Source organism: Mytilus galloprovincialis, chromosome 6 (genome assembly GCF_965363235.1).
Source record: "Mytilus galloprovincialis chromosome 6, xbMytGall1.hap1.1, whole genome shotgun sequence".
NCBI lineage: Eukaryota > Metazoa > Mollusca > Bivalvia > Mytilida > Mytilidae > Mytilus > Mytilus galloprovincialis.
Genome location: NC_134843.1, coordinates 85,870,333 through 85,889,183, shown reverse-complemented (window position 1 = coordinate 85,889,183; position 18,851 = coordinate 85,870,333). Strand labels below are relative to the sequence as shown.

The 18,851-nt window shown below is 32.1% G+C and overlaps 1 long non-coding RNA gene across 1 annotated transcript; it reads left to right on the top strand.

Annotated features, from left to right (window-relative positions):
• Positions 1 to 4,824: 4,824 nt before the first annotated feature.
• LOC143080567 (uncharacterized) lies at positions 4,825 to 10,796 on the top strand. Its single transcript, XR_012979740.1, has 4 exons — positions 4,825 to 4,907; positions 5,638 to 5,685; positions 9,198 to 9,300; positions 10,692 to 10,796. It is a non-coding gene; the product is annotated as an uncharacterized LOC143080567 (long non-coding RNA).
• Positions 10,797 to 18,851: the final 8,055 nt, after the last annotated feature.

Genomic DNA, 18,851 nt, shown 5'->3' with positions numbered 1-18,851 from the left:
CAAAAAGAGCTCTTTCCAGGAGAATATCACAATAATATAGACAAAAGGAAGGATGTGGGGAAAGCAACAAAGGCGGCAAAATATGACATATAGAAAACAAAATGGTTATGGAGTAAACATTCGTGTGACAACAACTCAGACGATACATAAAAAATCAGAATAATGAATAAAAAGTTGGTTTCCCTATATACGTGTACCTGCAGTGTTGGTGTACGAGGCGCGTTTATTTAAAGGAACCCCAGCATGTAATGATATGAAACAATCCAGATGGAAAAGGCCTGAACATATCGCTCTTATCATAACTAACGTTTTTGTCTTTTCGTGTTGTTGTTGTGAATAGAAGAAATTGAATATGTTCCGACATTGTCTGATATAAATTAAAAACTCTAAATTCTTTGTCACCTTTAATTATGTTACTTGATATAAAAAATTGACAAAAAATAATATTTTACTTGTAAAAGTAAATCCTGAGCCTGTAATAGCTGCTCTTCTTGTTCCATTTGAATTAATAGAAACAACGCTGTCGCCTTTCTTGTTCTCATAGAATCATAAGATATGAGCTCCATGTTTTGTGAACGTCTTTCTTAACTGTCGTATTGGACTGACCAGTGCATATCGCGCATGGCACTTTAAATGTATTTTAGCGCGAAAATTAACTTACATTTAGCTGGATTTATTGCCGTCGTAGTTCCATCTTGTCGCCTTCGTACTTTTATTCGATGGCAACACGACGGTATTACGAGGTCTTCACGAAGCCGTGTTGCCATCGTAAGACCTTCGGGTACCTTCGTGATTCATTCGTGTAGACATCGTAATTTCAAAACTGCCCGATGGACACGATTGAAACACGAATGCAATACGATGTTCAAAGATGCATTCCCGGTGACATTACGATATTGAGGATGGTGATACGAACTCAATACGAACCCTCAACATCGGGCGCACCTTCGGGGATTTTTTAACATGTTAAAAAATTTAGAACCCTTCCCGAAGTTGTCCCCGAAGGCTAGAAAAAGTGGCCGATGGTTAAAAATGGTTAAAGATGGCACTACGAATAGCCCGATCTGGATACGATCAGCCCCGATTTTGAAAATTTCCATTATCGTGTTGCCATCGGAGTAAAAATCGGGACAGTGTGACGCGGGCATTATAAAGAAACGTCAATTGTCAACATTTCCGATAAGCTGGTTACAAATAATAAAAGTTGAAGAGACAGTTAAGATATAAATAAAAATGTTATCACATTTTCCAGCATTATCAGTATATACAACCACAATCTTGATAAAGAGGAAATGTATATAGATTTGATAAGCAAAGAAAAAAGAACTAAACGACATACATAATTATATAGACTGTCAATATTCATCCCTCCTAATACCTGTCTGCTAAAGTACAATTTCACCCTTACCCGTAAGACCAGTCTGACTCAGTACAATTCCGTGTCCTTTCTCCTTATTATATTATATTATCAGATTAACTGAAGTTTCATCCCTCCTTTTTCCCTTTGACAAATCTTACTCAGTTCTCACCCACTCCTTTCCCTTATGGCCATTCTAACCCATTATTCAACGTCCTTCTTAGCCGTAAGACCAGTCTGACTCTGTCTGCATTCCTCATTCTCACTCTTTCTTTCCCTATAACCAGTCTGACTCAGTTATCGTCCCTTATCCTTACACTTGTAACTGTTTAACTCAGTACTTATCCCTCTCCTTACCTTACTAATACGTCTGACAATTATGACCACTCTGACTCAGTACCCATCCATCCTCCTCAGTTATTTGACCCTTCATCTTACGCAATTGACCATTTTGACTCAGTATTCATCACGGCCTTACCTTTTAAACCACTCTTACCCAGTATTCATTCCACATTTTTACCCTTTTGACTATTCTGACCACTCTGACTCAGTATTCATCCTACCTCATCCAACCTCATTAGCCTTTTGAGAACTTCGACTCAGTCTTGTTTTCAAAATGTTTGGGTTTGAGCGTTTCTGATCAAGATAAATGCTAAAAAGTGCTTCCAACGCTCTCAATTAATTGAGTGTTTCTTTCATCAGCGAACACAATTACTGGAGATGATACTACTGCTGGTGTGCGGTTAGTTCCTCTTGATATAATCAGCTCAGAGGTCAGTAATTTGGTATAGCATGATTTATAATGTATTTTTAGAATTTTCTAAATCTACGTTGATATATGCAGAAATTAATAATACACGAAGGTTCCATCTGCCTCATGTAAAGTTGTAGCTGTTCGTTATTTGCTTCCTTTTGTCAAACAATTCCTAACGTATCTAAGTGTTTATACATTCCTTACTTTTAAATGTTTGGGTTTGAGTATAACATTTAAGGAGAGTTTATAATAAGATTACTATTGATAATTTTCATGGGGTTGATTTGGTGTATATCTCACATCTTTCTGCGCACTCCATCGGGGAAAATTTGACATAGACGTTACCAACTATAGTATAGCTTTCCGTTCAGCCTTTGAACATTAGAAAATAAAGGCAACAGCAGTATCGCTGTTCAAAAGTCATGAATCGATTGGGAGAAAACAAATCCAAAACCTATCCCTCAGGGGCTTAGAAATAACAAATGCAAAACATTTCAAACGAGAAAACTAACGGCCTTTTGTATGTACAAAATAATGAACGAAAAACAAATATGTAACACAGCAACAAACGACAATCCATGAATAATAGGCTTCTGACTTGAGACATGCAGATACATTATAATAAAGTTTACAAAAAAAAACTATTTTATATTTGTTTGGTTTGCTGTGTCGTTGACGTTTATCCTATATCTCTCTTCATGCATAGAATATATGCATAGTGTATACTCTATCGAAAGAATTAATTAAAATAAATATACCTTAAGAAATTTGTTTAAAAACATGAACATATATCATATGATCTTTCACACCGGCAATTCCGTTATAACTGAATTTAAGAGAAAGAAAAGAAAGAATGACCCTACACATGTATCTAATATAAATTTAACGTGTACTTCGTGTCACGCTTGTAAGTACTTTTTTGTAACATCAAAATAGAATCAGGAATTACACAATACATTAACGTTACACTAGTCGCAAATGGAAGAATATATATTATATGTAAATAAACGTGACAAACAGACACCTGCAGTTGTCTTTTTCCCTCATGTTTGTAAATATCCACGTCTCTTTTTTCTTTATAGTATATATTTTTATTTTTGTTTTGTGGCTGGGTTATTTTAGGTATCTTATCACATCATTTGTAAACGTGACAATTTTCTTACCTTACTTTAACAATATGATGTTTAAGTTATTAATGTTCATACAAAATGACAGATCATTTATCGTATGTTGGCTTGTTTTATAATTATTTAATTGTTTACGGGCATACAATTAAAAACGGTTTGTGTCATTCGACCGCTAATTGCGTAGACGTAAGATATTTTCCAAGAATTGTTTACTTTTATTTAAGTTGTTTTTGTTTTTGTTTAATGGTTAGATTAAAAGAAAATATATTTTATATTTCGAAGGGAGAGTATTACCCTTACGACAACAACAATTTTGAGAGAGGAATTAGTAAAAGTGAAAATCCACTTGTTTTCAAATCCTAATAAGATTGTCATAATGTAATATTTACGTTATTTATTTTAAAATAAAATATTGTTTACACTCACAACAATTAGAAATGCCAATTGATACAATCTGATAAGGTCGTAATTAAAAAAATATATACCTAGATGTTCACTCACTATTCGATTTTTTCAGATCTTTATTTTATGCTATTTACCTGCAATCTAAAAGAAGTTTTTAACATAATAGAAAACACAAAATAAAAATCGACTCTCCCTCCCCTTCACTACTTTCAATCTTCAAAAGAAAAATATTCAGTTCTCACTTATCAATGCTTATTTTGGTCTGAGATATACCGTTTTGTCCGATTAACGCAGCTTTTACAGATAAATTATATTTCCTTTGTTTGTTAGTTTAAAAATATAATTCATATAGACATGAAAGAAAAGTTAACCTTATTAATGTAACAATACACAGACAACCTCAGGAATAATTAAGTCTTATGGACATCGGTGGAAATCAACATTGCCAAACCACACGAACGTTCAACCGTTATCCTAGATCTTTCCAAAGTCGAAAGTCTGTGAAGAATTGAATGAACATTCAAAACACACAGACAAACTTGGGAATAATTAAGACACATAACGTTACACAACCATCAACAGTGAAAACTTCCAAAATGAGAAACATGGATTCTGAAAAAGAAGGGGCGACGTCATAAATTAACAGAACATGATTCTTTCAAGACACTCGTCGTGAAAACAGTTTGATTAAAAGATAATATTTGTTTCATCTTATTTTTATTTTTTTTTATTTTTAACATGAGGCATTTGCCTCACTGTAGTTACGGACTTGGTCCGAAAGAGGAAACCCTTAATACTACAAATGTTCGCACGATCAACGCTTTTAGAACCTTATTCATATATGAAAAAAGGAGCATTCATTTTTTTTAATTACGTCTTATGAAACAATCAATTGAGAGTTACAAGTTTATTACATTTTGCTGGTTTTTTTAAATGAATTATTTTACCACGGTATCGGTCAGCACCTGCAGTCATATAAGTTATAAGTTATAAGTAAATCAAATATGAAATAGGAGTGGTTTGCCACTGTTGCCAGACAATTACAGTTTCTAAGTATATATGTAATGCAATAAGTTATTATAGAACAAATATCACGTTTCATCAACAAGAAATTGATTACCTATATATAAAAGTATTAAGAAAAACACCTTAGTAAGTGCATATACGTGAACCTTCTGATGACGACATCGAACTTTAGAAAGAAGAGCAATGACATAGCAAGACATTACTGATGATTACAGTAGCTAATTATTAAATGACATCGGTGAGCATATTTAAAGTTGGAATTTATTAGTGTCCAACGTGTTTTTGGAAAAGGTCAGTTTATTTATTTGTCTATTTCTTAATGGCTTTTAAGATATTTTGAATGCTCACAGCTCTCATACTGATTCCAGTGTTTAATTTCTATTTGATGCGTTTGTACTATATACATGTACTATGGAAATTAGGTAGTAGGAATATGTTGTCTTTGAGATAAAGTAAACATATGTTCTGTATATATAGTTTGTATCTAAGAGTATATCTGTGGAAAATACAAAATGTTTGTTTGCATCTTTTGTTAAATCCGACGGAAATATTCAATAGGTTTTTATTGCATAGAATATTCCATTTGTATTTTCGACACATTCAACGCATCATCTAAATGAGCATCACTTATCCGTGATAGGAAAATAAAATACAGTAGTAGGCGAACAATGTATATATATATATATATATAAACCAGGACAATGTCATAACAGTTTTGCGGATTATTTGTTATATGTTATTCTGTTTTAAACATTGAAGAAATAAAATATACCCATGCATCCACCCTCTAATTTTTGAAAGACATCGGTGAACATATTTAAACTTTAATATAACTGCCCATCTTTTTTTTTTAGGAAAAGGTATGTGTTTATTCATTTATCTATTAGCTTATATTGATAAATAAAAAGCTTGTATTAGAATTTTACAATAAATTTGTAGGTATTGATTTTTTTATTTATTTCTTTTAGGTCAATGATGTTAATGAAGATAACACCTCCTGAGCTGGTCATGGTGTTGTAAGTGTTTATTAAACAGTATGTGTAATGATAATATGAGTAAAGGTAGGCGTAAAAAAAAAATAAAAACACATCTTTTAATAAAAAAGGTGTTTCTCATTGCCACCTATATTTTTTGTTATATAATTCAGATAGAAAGTTCTATAAACAAAAAATATAAAAAATAAATGAAAAAAATATTTTGAAGGCATTTTATTCTTTGCTTCAAGAAAACAGTATCAATAAACTCGTCATAGATACCAGAACTAAAATTTTGTATATACGCCAGACGCTCATTTCGTCTACAAAAGACTCATCAGTGACGCTCGAATCAAAAAGTTGAAAAGGTCCAAATAAAGTACGAAGTTAAAGAGCATTGAGGACCAAAATTCCTAGCAAGGTAATCTATGCCTGAGGTAGAAAAGCCTTAGTATTTCAAAAATTCAAAATTTTGTAAACAGTTAATTTATAAAAATAACCATATCAATGATATAATTCATGTCAGCACAAAAGTGCTGACTACTGGGCTGATGATACCCTAGGGGAAATAAATCTCCACCAGCAGTGGCATCTAACCGGTGGTTGTAAATAAACTCATCATAGATACCAGGACTTAATTTTGTATATACGCCAGACGAGCGTTTCGTTTACAGTTCTGTCAATTCATTAGACTCGGATTTAACACGGCTGTATTTGTTTAATAAATTCGTTTTCATGAAGTTCCCTCCTTTTTTATAATATAAACAAGTATTTGTTTGTCCTTATATTAGATGAATTGTTGAGATTAAAGAATATATATGACTCATATTTATTTTAAAAATATGTGCACTTTTAAAAATAGACCACAAAAAACAACTAAATTTAAAAAAAACTAATGACCAATTAAACAAAGATACTGCTACAGACAAAAAATACTTCATTTAATGTATAATGATACACTAATGATTTATCAATAAGCCAGTAGATAATGTTAGTATGGTAATTAGACATGAACAGCAATCCAACAAATATTAAGCACTCAGCAATTCAACAAATATATAGCTCTCAGCAAGTGAAAACAAAGTCAAAGACCAAGTTTTAAATCTGTTATAACAAGAAAATGTGGGCTTTTAGATTTTGTTTTTTTTTTACATATGCTATAAATCTTGAGATAAAATATTATAATTTCTGTTTTAGATTTAATACCAGCCGCTGTACAAAACGCACACGAATTAAGAAAATATGATGATGCTATTTGATTTTTCAATTATTTGTAAAAGAGGCACGAAAGATACCAAAGGGACAGTCAAACTCATAAATCTAAAACAAACTGACAACGCCATGGCTAAAAATGAGAAAGACAAACAAAAAAACAGCACACATGACACAATATAGAAAACTAAAGAATAAACAACACGAACCCCACCAAAAAACTAGGGGTGATTTCAGGTGCTCCGTAAGGGTAAGCAGATCCTGCTCCACATGTGGCACCCGTCGTGTTGCTTACGTGATAACAAATCCGGTAAATAGTCTAATTCGTAGGTCACATTCATGAAAGGGAAGGGGATTGTAGTTACGACTTAAGGAACATATCCGATATCATTTGTGAAACGGTTATTCAATAACGATCAACCAACTCGTGATGGCGTCCGTAAAATTTACGAAGGGATGATTTCAACTTCACCATTTGGAACTCTTGGTTTAATAGCTTCCTTGTGATATGCTTTATATCTTTATATATATGTATTTTTGTCAATACATGTATCAAATATTTACTATATTAAAAGCAAGTCCATGAGTGCAAAAACACATTTAAAGGTGTCCAATTTTCAATTATTCTGTCACATGTGTGATTTATGTCTGATCAATGTGAATGGGCAATTGGTGTTTAACGCCACTTTCAGCATTATGTACTATTTCGTAGTAGTCGGTTTTTATTAATTGAGTGAGAAAATAATGCTTGTAGAAAACCAAGATCCAAGATAGTAAAACTGACAAACTAAGTCAATTATAAAATATTGTAGTCAAACTGAAAGGCTAAGTGTGTGCTTCGAAATTCATAACCTTTGTGTTGACAGGATAGTGATAAGGAAGTTATTTACTTAAGACCATTCATCCACTGAAACCAATTTCAATGAAACAGTATCACAGAAAAACATGCAGTCTTTATCTATAGCACAAGTTAAATGTAAAATTGCCGAGTTTCCATGTCCTTACTTTAGTTTACCTCAACAAATGTTATAAAAACGAATAGGTACAAGATGCTTATTACTTCAAAACACAGAACACGTTTAAAATTGGGTGGCATCACTTTACCGTTCATGACTTATGTTCCTTTATAAATGGAGCAATTACTTAATCTGTTGGTTTAATTCTCTTCCTCTTGTTTGCTTCAACTAAATGTTTTGAAATTTATACACAATGCTTATAATTACAAATGGGCTTTAATGAAATTAATCCTGCATCTGTATGCGGAAATTGACTGGTGAATATTGTTACAGGCAGGGTATTTGCGGCCCCAAAACACAATCTCAATTTAATTAAACCATGTTAATTTACAAGCATAGTATAGAAAAACCTCCTGTCTGAAAAATGCCTTCAATATATTTTTTAAATCAACTTTGAATTAATTTGAACAATTAACTGAATTGAAGAAAGCGAGGTGTTATATTTTCTTTACAAATATAATGTAAACTAATCCCCTATTTGAAAAAAAAACCTATTCTCAATGCTCAATTTCTTTCATTTTTTCCCCATTTCCATTTCAATAAGGAGGTAGTGTTATAAAATAAAAAAAAATAATCTGATTAATCGTGTCAAAAACTAAATAAATTTGTTTGTGCTTTGCACCTACAATACGTTTTACTAAGAAAAAAAACCGAGAATGTATATGCCCTACTTACGATTTTATGGGGGTATTAAGTTTTCTGGTCTGTTTGTCCGTTTATAAGATTGTCCGGCTGTCCCTTTTAGTTTCAAGTTTTTGTTCAAGGTAGTTTTTGATGAAATTGAAGTCCAATCAATTTGAAATATACATGTAGTTCACATGTTTCCTATGATATGATCTTTCTAATTTTAATGCCAAACTAGATGTTTAAACCACATTTCACGGTCCACTGAACATACATGTAGAAAATAATAGTGTGAGTGAGGCATATATGTACTAAGGACACATTCTTGTTAGATTTGTATTGTTTAGTTGCTTCATTACTGATATGTTATATCATTTAACCCATCATTGATTATTTTTTCTATATTTTTATATGGTTATTGCCTGTCCTTTTTGTGACCTGTATATGAGAACACACAGTCATGCACATAAAAAACCTCATATACATTTTTGAAAGTCATTTGATACATATAAAATTGAGAATAGAAATGGGGAATGTGCAGAAGAGACAACAACCCGACCATAGAGCAGACAACAGCAGAAGGTCACCAACAGGTCTTCAATGCAACGAGAAATTCTCGCACCCGGAGGCGTCCTTCAGCTGGCCCCTAACAATATATGTATATGTATTATTTCAATTGAGTTTTTTTATTTATTTTTGAAGTAAAATTGAGAATTATCCTTGCCTAGTTGACCAGGCTCTACTGATATGATAGATATGCTGATATCTAACTTGGAGATCTTGGGTACGTTGGAAAATGTATCAGGTAGGTGGTTATTCATACATATTATGAAACAAATATGTTATAGGGAAAACATTGAAATTAGCCATATGTTGTTGAGACAGCAACCAAACAACATTGTCATATAATTAAAATCAAAAACAATTTGATAGTAATATTTAAATAAATAATTTTAAATGGCTTTAACAATTACTAAGTAGATGTATTCATGTCTGCTGTTGAATTATGCTAAAAGTATTGACTAGTTCATTTGACTGAGAAAAAAGCCTGATCAATATTTCAGGTTTTACAAAACAGACTAGACAAATTGCCAGATAGCAATTATGGAAAAGAGGGACGAAAGATACCAAAGGGACAGTCAAACTCATAAATCTAAAACAAACTGACAACGCCATGGCTAAAAATGAAAAAGACAAACAGAAAAACAATAGTACACATGACACAACATAGAAAACTAAAGAATAAACAACACGAACCCCACCAAAAACTAGGGGTGATCTCAGGTGCTCCGGAAGGGTAAGCAGATCCTGCTCCACATGTGGCACCCGTCGTGTTGCTTATGTGATTACAAATCCGGTAAATAGTCTAATTCGCTAGGTCACATTCATGAAAGGGAAGGGGATTGTAGTTACGACGTCAATCAACTCGTGATGGCGTCCGTAAAATTTACGAAGGGATGATTTCAACTTCACCATTTGGAACTCTTGGTTTAATAGCTTCCTTGTGAGCAGTAACCCTCTATCAAGAAAATCATGATAGATAACGCAAGCACGGGAATATCGTATCAATTGGGAGATATATACCCCGTATGCAGGTGCTGCTGGAATGTTGCTACTTAAAAATGGAAAGTTCACAATTGGAAAGCTGAAATCATCTCTTTTGTCGTAAAGTTTTGTTTTCAACCGACCCTCATTGTCAATTTCTAGATGTAAGTCAAGATATGAAGCCGACTTAACTGTATCTGTAGTATCCTTTATCTCCAATTCGATGGGATAGATGCGTTCCACATAGTCACCAAATTTTGAATTGTTTAGTGAAAGAACGTCATCTATATAGCGGAAAGTAGAGTTAAAGGATATTGTTAACTTCTTATCTTTCTTCCTAAGAAGTTCCTGTATGAAGTCAGCCTCATAATAATAAAGAAACAAGTCGGCAAGTAGAGGGGCACAGTTTGTTCCCATTGGGATGCCGACAGTCTGTTGAAAAACACGTCCTCCGAACAGTCACAGTTGAAAAAAACATAAAATCTATGAAAACAGCTAATAACTACTCATAATTTTTTTTAATCCATTTGCTATTTGTTGTCTTGATTTTAAACTACCAGTAAGCTTTAAATATTTAAATATAGAAACAATCGAACTGCACAAACTAATTTCAACATTTTTATTTTTGGTATTTTGTGGTTTTTTTTTCAGATGTAAAACATGTAGAAGTAGAAGAAACAACAGTGAAAAAAGAATGAGACTCATCATTTTAACAAAAATTTAACTTGAAATTGAAATAAATCTAATTTTTCTTTATTATGTATTTTTAATATGAGCATAAGGATCAAACTTTAATGAGACAGCAAGCCAGCAGCACACTCCCAATAGCTATTTGGAGGTCTACTTAAACTTTATGCAAAAATGGTTTTTCAATATAATTTAAATTGAAAGTTATCAACTGTTTGAGGCTTTGGTGCAACTTGCACGGTTTCATATTTATAGCTTCAGAACTTGTTCATAAATGATTGATTTATTCCACATTTAAGATGGACATATCAATATACAAAGAAGGAGATGTGGTATAATCGCAATATGACAACTGATTTTATATGTTTCGAAATATCTTCTACTCTTGTCTCGTTATGTCTTTCATCCCACTACATATTGACTTCCCTCTGTGTAATTATATTGGTTGCGATGGTGAATGAGTGATATTTCATAATGTAAGTCATTTTTCTTAAATTTCTTGTATGTTTTTATTAAATACTATTCTTTTAAAGAGTCATTAAAATAGAGAATGGAAATGGGGAATTCATTTAAAATGATATGCATTGCTCAAAAGTTTCCTTGGTATGAAATATTGTTATTTTCAGAACTTCAGTTTTTGCTGATATATGATGTTGGGCTACTGCCACAACCTTGTGCATGCTCTTTACTGTCCTGAAACAATCAAATAGTTATTCAAAAGTGATTCATTATATGTATTAGAAATTACTTAAGTATATAAAAGGGCAATATGCTACTTATTTAGTCTTATTGCCATAGGACTAGAATGAGCAGATTCCTCCAGGGACGAAAATGCGCCAAAAGGGGAGATAATGTCCTTTAAAAAAATCTGCCGTACCGATGAAAAGAAATAATGTCATTTGTTACCAGGCAATACGTATGCTTTAAATTGGTGTACACAAATAATCATCTTCTGTTAGATTAGCAAAAGCTGCAGATTTAATGGATCATTTTTATATCATATATTTTTTTCTGCTTCTTAATGTGTTGACTAATGTAGATAAGCATCGTCAATAAGATAAAGGCGTTAAAGTAATCTTCAGTATGTTTATATCATCGCATGTGCTATCCTTTTCATGTTAGCGTAAGCATACTGTTGTAAATATTACATTACTATATGTAATCCAAACAAGTCCTGCATCTTGCATTGAGGATGTAAAACTTGTTTTAGATCATGCACAATTATCTAAAATGTTGAAGATAGAGTAAAATGTTTGACGGTTCCTGGTGAAAAATAAAGTCATAAAAGCAAATCGCTTTTGTTAGATAATTTAATTTAAATGTCCACCATGTTACAAATGGGTCATATGCATTACATAACAATACTTCATATATTTTGTAAAATAAATTTAATGACTAACCTCAACAATGAGAAGTGTGTGTTATAGAAGACTTCTTTTTATGTCGACGAAAGCTAATTGAGTACCTTGAAAAAGTGATTTGATGCTTAATTGAACATTTATATTCGTCAACGAAAATCCCTTACAAGGAAATGTCATTTTTCTTTATTTCTCCGATAAATGAATAATTTGAGAATAATACATGTAATATATCAATAAAAATGTTATAAACAAGTAACATCAGTTAATATAATCACAAATTGATAAATATAAAACATAAATAAATTTGATAAGCAAAGAACAAAACAATATGCTGTACAGTGTAAATATTCATTAAATATGCATCCCTTTTTATACTAGTCCAAACTTTTGTTAACCGTATTACAAATGTAAACGCCCCCTCTTTTCCCTTATAACCATTCTTACTCAGTAAACATGGTCTTCTTTACCCGTAAGACCAGTCAGACTATGTCTGCATTCCTCCTTTTCCTTTCCTATATGACAATTTTGACTCATTTATCGTCCGGTCTCAATACTCTTGTAACTGTCTGAATCAGTTCTCATACTTTCTTATCCTCTGACCAGTCTTTCGCAGTTGTGAACCCTCCTCCTTAACCTTTTGATTAGTTTGAATCAGTACTGATCCCTCCTACTTTCCGTTATGACCTGTCTGAATCAAGACCTGTGATATCCTAGATCTTTTTGACTTTGGAGGGTATGATTCCCAATGTGTCAACAAACGACAACCAATGAATACCATACTCATAGCTGGTACATACGAAATGTGACCGATTTCAATATTATTGCGGTCATAGGGCTGTCACAATGAATTTTCCTTTAAAAATTATTGTCATTGATTTACCAGGACGACAGCAAGTACATACCCGTAAAAACACCAAAAACCCTTAAGGTGGTTGTGGGTACAAAAATTTCAGCAAAATATTGAACCTTTATTTTTTCATCACAAATTTTATTTATAACACTATTAGTTATTACTTTATTAAATGGGTAAAAAAATCAACCCCAAAAAATCGATTCGGTTTGGCTCCAGATGACTTTTAAAATGTTTATATCATTCAAAAAGCTCCAAATTATCTCCCTGTGGTGCAAAAAGCCATTTTTTGGCATTAAATTTGAAATATCTTTTTTTAAATCATCGGTGACCTATATTTTTTATTATTTTGTTTATATAAGCTGTACATCAACTAAATAATTGTAAAATTTAAGCGATTTTTGTAATTAGGTTATTTTTTTTATTTCGATATAACCTCTATTTCTCCTATTAGTTCAACAGAAAAAAGGACATTAACAAAAATGTATGTTTCTTCCGGAGGCAGATTGTGAGCCTAAATGAACGGTGACCCTATTTTTTTATTTCATTTTTCTTTTAAGTATATGATAAAGTTCATTTATAAAAAAAATTTAGCGAAATCCTATATTAGAAACAAAATTTGATTTATACCCAGGAGCCCCCTTAACAAAAATTCAGAAATAATTCATCGATCTGAGAGCACACGCGGTTACTGAAAGGTAATTTTGATAATAAAAAAGAATCGTGTATCCAAAGCTGAATTATAAATCAGTAAAATCGGTAAAATTGTATTCACTGTTTATGAATTCAGAAATGATTAAGAAACCAATGTTTTATCTCCCACACACTAAGTTGACGATAGCCAAATTTATTCTTTGGTTTTTTTTTTATCTAACTTGGCCTTTTTTTTTGATGCATGATTTTATGCATTTCTTAGTATTGTTGTCAAAATGCAATTAACGGAGTGGTACATGTACTTCATCAACGAACACCTGTACTGGCGGTCGATACTACTGCGATTAGTTCCCCTTTGTTTCGTCAGTTCAGTAGTCAGGTATTTGGTATAGCCTGAATTATAACGTTGTTTTTTTTCTAATTCCTCGTTGATATACTAGTAATCAGAAAGTAATGTTTCAACTGCCTCATGCAAGGTTGACAAAAATAAAGCTGTTCGTTGTATGCTTTTTTAGTCAAACAATTTCTACGTTTTTATACATTCCTTACTTTAAAATGTTTGGGTTTGAGAATAATGTTTAACGAGTTTAGAATTAGATTACTATTAATATTATTGATTCGGTTGATAAGGTGAATATCTGACATCTTTCTTCGCACTCACTTGAGAACATTTGACATAGACATCACCAACTATAGCTTTTCGTTCCGCCTTCAAACATTAGCAAATCATATACCGCAGAGGCTACGAAATACAAATGTAAACCAATAGAAAAGAGAAAACTAATAGCCTTATGTATGTACAAAAAGATGAACGAAAAACAAATATGTTTAACAGCAACAAACGACACACTTTGAATTATTGGCTTTTGACTGGGGACAGGCACGTAATTTTATTTACGTTTATCCCACATCTCTCTTAATCTAAGAATGTATGCATGGTATATACGTTATAGAAAGTTTTAGTATACGTTCAGGATAGTCTTTTAAAACACGAAAATATGATCTTTTATACTGTTAAAATCGTTATAACTAAAATGAAGAGAAAGAAAAGAAAGAATGACATTACACATGTATTGAAAATAAATTTTAAGTGTACTTCGTGTCACGCTTGTGTGTATATTTTTCATCATAACATTAAAAAAGAATAAGGAATAGCATAACATATAAACGTTACACTAGTCGCACATGGATGAGAATATGTATTGAATGTAAATAAACTTGACATACAGACACCTGAATTTGATTTTTTTTTACCTCATGTTTGTAAACATCCATGCGACTTTTGTCTTTGTAGTATTACATTTAATTCTAAATGACTGTTCGGTTGATGTATCTTAATTAAACCTTCATTTGCAATAGTTACAACTTCTTACCTTAATAATTAACTTATATGTTGTTTATGTTACTTATGTTCATACAAAATGACAAATCATTGATTATCGCTTGTATTTATAATTTATTTTATTGGTGTCTTCCTCCTATTCCCACTTTTTAAAAATACTATTCCTTCTATTCCCACTTGCAAATAACAATAGATGTTTTGATAGATAATTTGTTTTTATAGTAATCAAGGTTAATTGGAATTTCACCTAAGATTTACCTGTATTTGTTTTCAAAGTATAACATATTTGATACACTGTTTAAGTATAAGACCTTGTTTATTTGTAATATGTTTCTTTTGTTATTTCACCAAAGAAATACTTGAAAATAAAGAAAAATTATGATAAATAAATTGGAGTAAAATATTTTTCAGAAATAAATTTTTAAATTGTACTTAAAAATATAGGAAAATTATCATAAATAGATAAGAGTAACAAGAGAACATCGAAATCAAAACGGGTAATGTCAATAATTCGACCATTCGTGTTGCGTTCCATGAATTACAACATTCAGTTTAAGGCAAAACATATTGTAGGTGCCAAAAATAACATAGCTGACGCTCTCTCTCGCTTTCAGTTAGAAAAGTTCAAAAGGTTAGCACCATTGGCGGAGGATACACCAGAAATAGTCCCTCAGGAGTTCATAGACCTGATCTCCAAGGTGAAATTGACCGACTAATTGTATCAGCAGTTGCACCGAATACGTCGAAGGTTTATCAACAAGCTTTACAGTCATTTAAAAAATTTAGGACCTTATTCCAATTTGAAGATCTATGGCCTATTCCATTGCATCACATAATTAACTAAATTGCCTATATGTCATTCACTGGAACTGCGGCCTCAACTGTCAAATCATATATCTCTGGGTTGAGTTTATCTGATTCTGAAATTCAGGCTATGGGTAGGTGGAAGTCTGATACATTTCGTTCATATATTCGAATACAACAATGTCTATACCTGTTAGATTTATTTTTAATTTTGTTTAATGAACTTGCAATCACTTTAGTGGGACTAACCACTATATAATTATTGTATTTGGCCCACAGCTTTTACGCAGCTCTATCCGCTTGGAATGGCGGTTGACCCGTCAGTCATGTATGACTGCCTTGGTCAATTTGGCACATTTCGCTGCGTTTACTTTAGATATGCGTCATTTTGTCGCATATTTCAATTAGCATCCAAAACATTTGATATTGGGGGTCTCTGTATCCCAGGACCCACCACACAAAAAAAATGAATCTCTGTATCCCAGGAATCATTTTATTTTATTGGATGCTTCATTTATTGTAAATATTTAGTTATCTATCTAGTTAGTTATCTAGTTATCTTTTGTAGTCTGCCAATATGAAAGGTGACTACGTTCATTTAATTATCTATCTGCTTGCTATATATATATATATATATATATATATATATATATATATATATATATATATATATATATATATATATATATATATATATATATATATATATATATATATCTTAACTGTTTATCTAGTTATATGTGTTTATAATTTTGTAGTTTGTAATAAAGCTGTGGCCAAATACTGCCAAAACTGTGTTTCTGATATTTGCGCATCAATAATAATAGAATTTATGATTCAGCATAAATTCGGTTATTAGTGTAAGCAATGTGTGTCATTGACCGTGCTACTTTTTGTCTAATGTGGGTTATCACTTATCCGATTGATCACCCGCAGTATGACTGCGAATGCAATCTTTTCAATAGCTACATTTGACGAAAGCAGACGTATATTTATTTTGAGGATTTCAAAAAAACCCACCCACCCACCGCTATTTGTTTATAATATATTTGGACAATTTTTGCTGTGTCTTTATGTATTTTTTCAGAATGTTCCTGTTACAATTAATGGTTCGAGATGTCAACTAAGCAGTCGACGGTATATGGGGCGTATCAGTTTGGTATCTAGTGCACTTATCTTAAGTCCATATTTTGCTGGTTGAAGTTTACCATCTTAACGTTATGTGCGTGTTCCATTTCAAGACTAAGTATTGTAGAGACATTTCGCTGCGTTTACTTTAGATATGCGTCATTTTGTCGCATATTTCAATTAGCATCCAAAACATTTGATATTGGGGGTCTCTGTATCCCAGGACCCACCACACAAAAAATAATGAATCTCTGTATCCCAGGACCCACCACACAAAAAATAATGAATCTCTGTATCCCAGGATTCATTTTATTTTATTGGATGCTTCATTTATTGTAAATATTTAGTTATCTATCTAGTTAGTTATCTAGTTATCTTTTGTAGTCTGCCAATATGAAAGGTGACTACGTTCATTTAATTATCTATCTGCTTGCTATATATATATATATATATATATATATATATATATATATAATGTCTAAAAATAGCAACAATCAACATTCAATCTATTTAAGCGTGGATCAGTTTGTGAAAATAAACTGATACAGTTACTGAATTAAGATAATATAAATGTCTAAGAATATAACTTAAACACACTAATTAATACATTAAAAAGTTCTATTAGATGTTAAATAGAAATACGCAATATTTCGCTAAACAAATTAGCTTCATCAGGCGTGTGCATCTCTCAAGGTGAAATCGGATGCATGACAAAAAAATATTTTTGTAGCTTAATCTATACAAGAGTTGAGGAAAAGTGTAACATATTGATTGATGTTGCATAAAATATGTTTGTAGCTACAACTACATGAAGTTGGAATAAAAGTTTAACACATTTATAGATGTTCGATTAATTGTATGAATTTCTATAAATTAATTTGTATGATTTCAAGATAATTATGGTTTTGATTTGTTTTTAAATCTTTTTTCGTCTCGCTCATTGAGTCCATCAGGTTCAAGAGTTCGTAACTGGTGCATTCAAAATCTCTCTCTTTTTTGTCTTCCTTGTGTATCCCAATTTTGATTTTTCTCAATGATTTGAAATGTGACGTTTTCAAAATCATGTCCTGCTCTTAAAAGGTGTCTTGTAATTGGGCAGTTCCTTTCTTTTGTATAAAATGACCGATGGTTATTTAGTCGGATGTTAAATGGTGTTTCTGTTTCACCAACATATTGTATTTTGCAAGTTCCACAAGTTAGAACATAAATGCAATTTTGCGTTTTGCAATTTGATGTTATGAATATGTTGTATTTTTTCTTTGTGACTGTGCTGACGAATTGGGTTTCGATAGTGGCGACTCTGCAGCACTTACAATTGCCCCTTCCGCATGGTGTATAACCTCCGATTGTTGATATCTCCTGTTTAGATACTTTGGATGTTACTAAAATATCTTTGAGGTTTTTGGGTCTGCGGTAAGCCATAACGGGAGGTGATGGAAAAATCTCTTTTAAGGAAGGATCATTTTCAATAAGACGCCAGTGTTTGTGGACAATTGATGAAAGATTTGTCAGGTCAGGATGAAAGCTAACAACAAACGGGATTTTATTTGTCTGGGCCGTCTTTTCTTTGTATTCAAGTAGGTTTGTTCGGTCTTTTTCTTTTGCTTTACCGAAAGCTTCTGAAATATTTTTGTTCTTATAACCTCTTGATTTAAGTTGCTGTCTGAGTTGCCCCAAACGATGGTTAAATTTTGATTCCGATGAACAAATCCGTTTTAACCTGATGGCTTGGCTGTACGGAATGCTCCGGGAGCAGTGTTTCGGGTGGCAACTCTTCGGAGAGAGAAATTGGTGTTTATCAGTTTTTTTGGTGTGAAGGTCGGTTGTCATGACTCCGTTTTCTAAAGTTATGGTGGTGTCGAGAAACGCAATTTTCTCATTTGAAACTTCAGATGTGAACTTTATCGATTGATGAAAGTTGTTACAGAAATCGAGAAATTCTTGCAGACGTTCTGCAGTTTCGTTCCATTTGATGTCGATGTCAT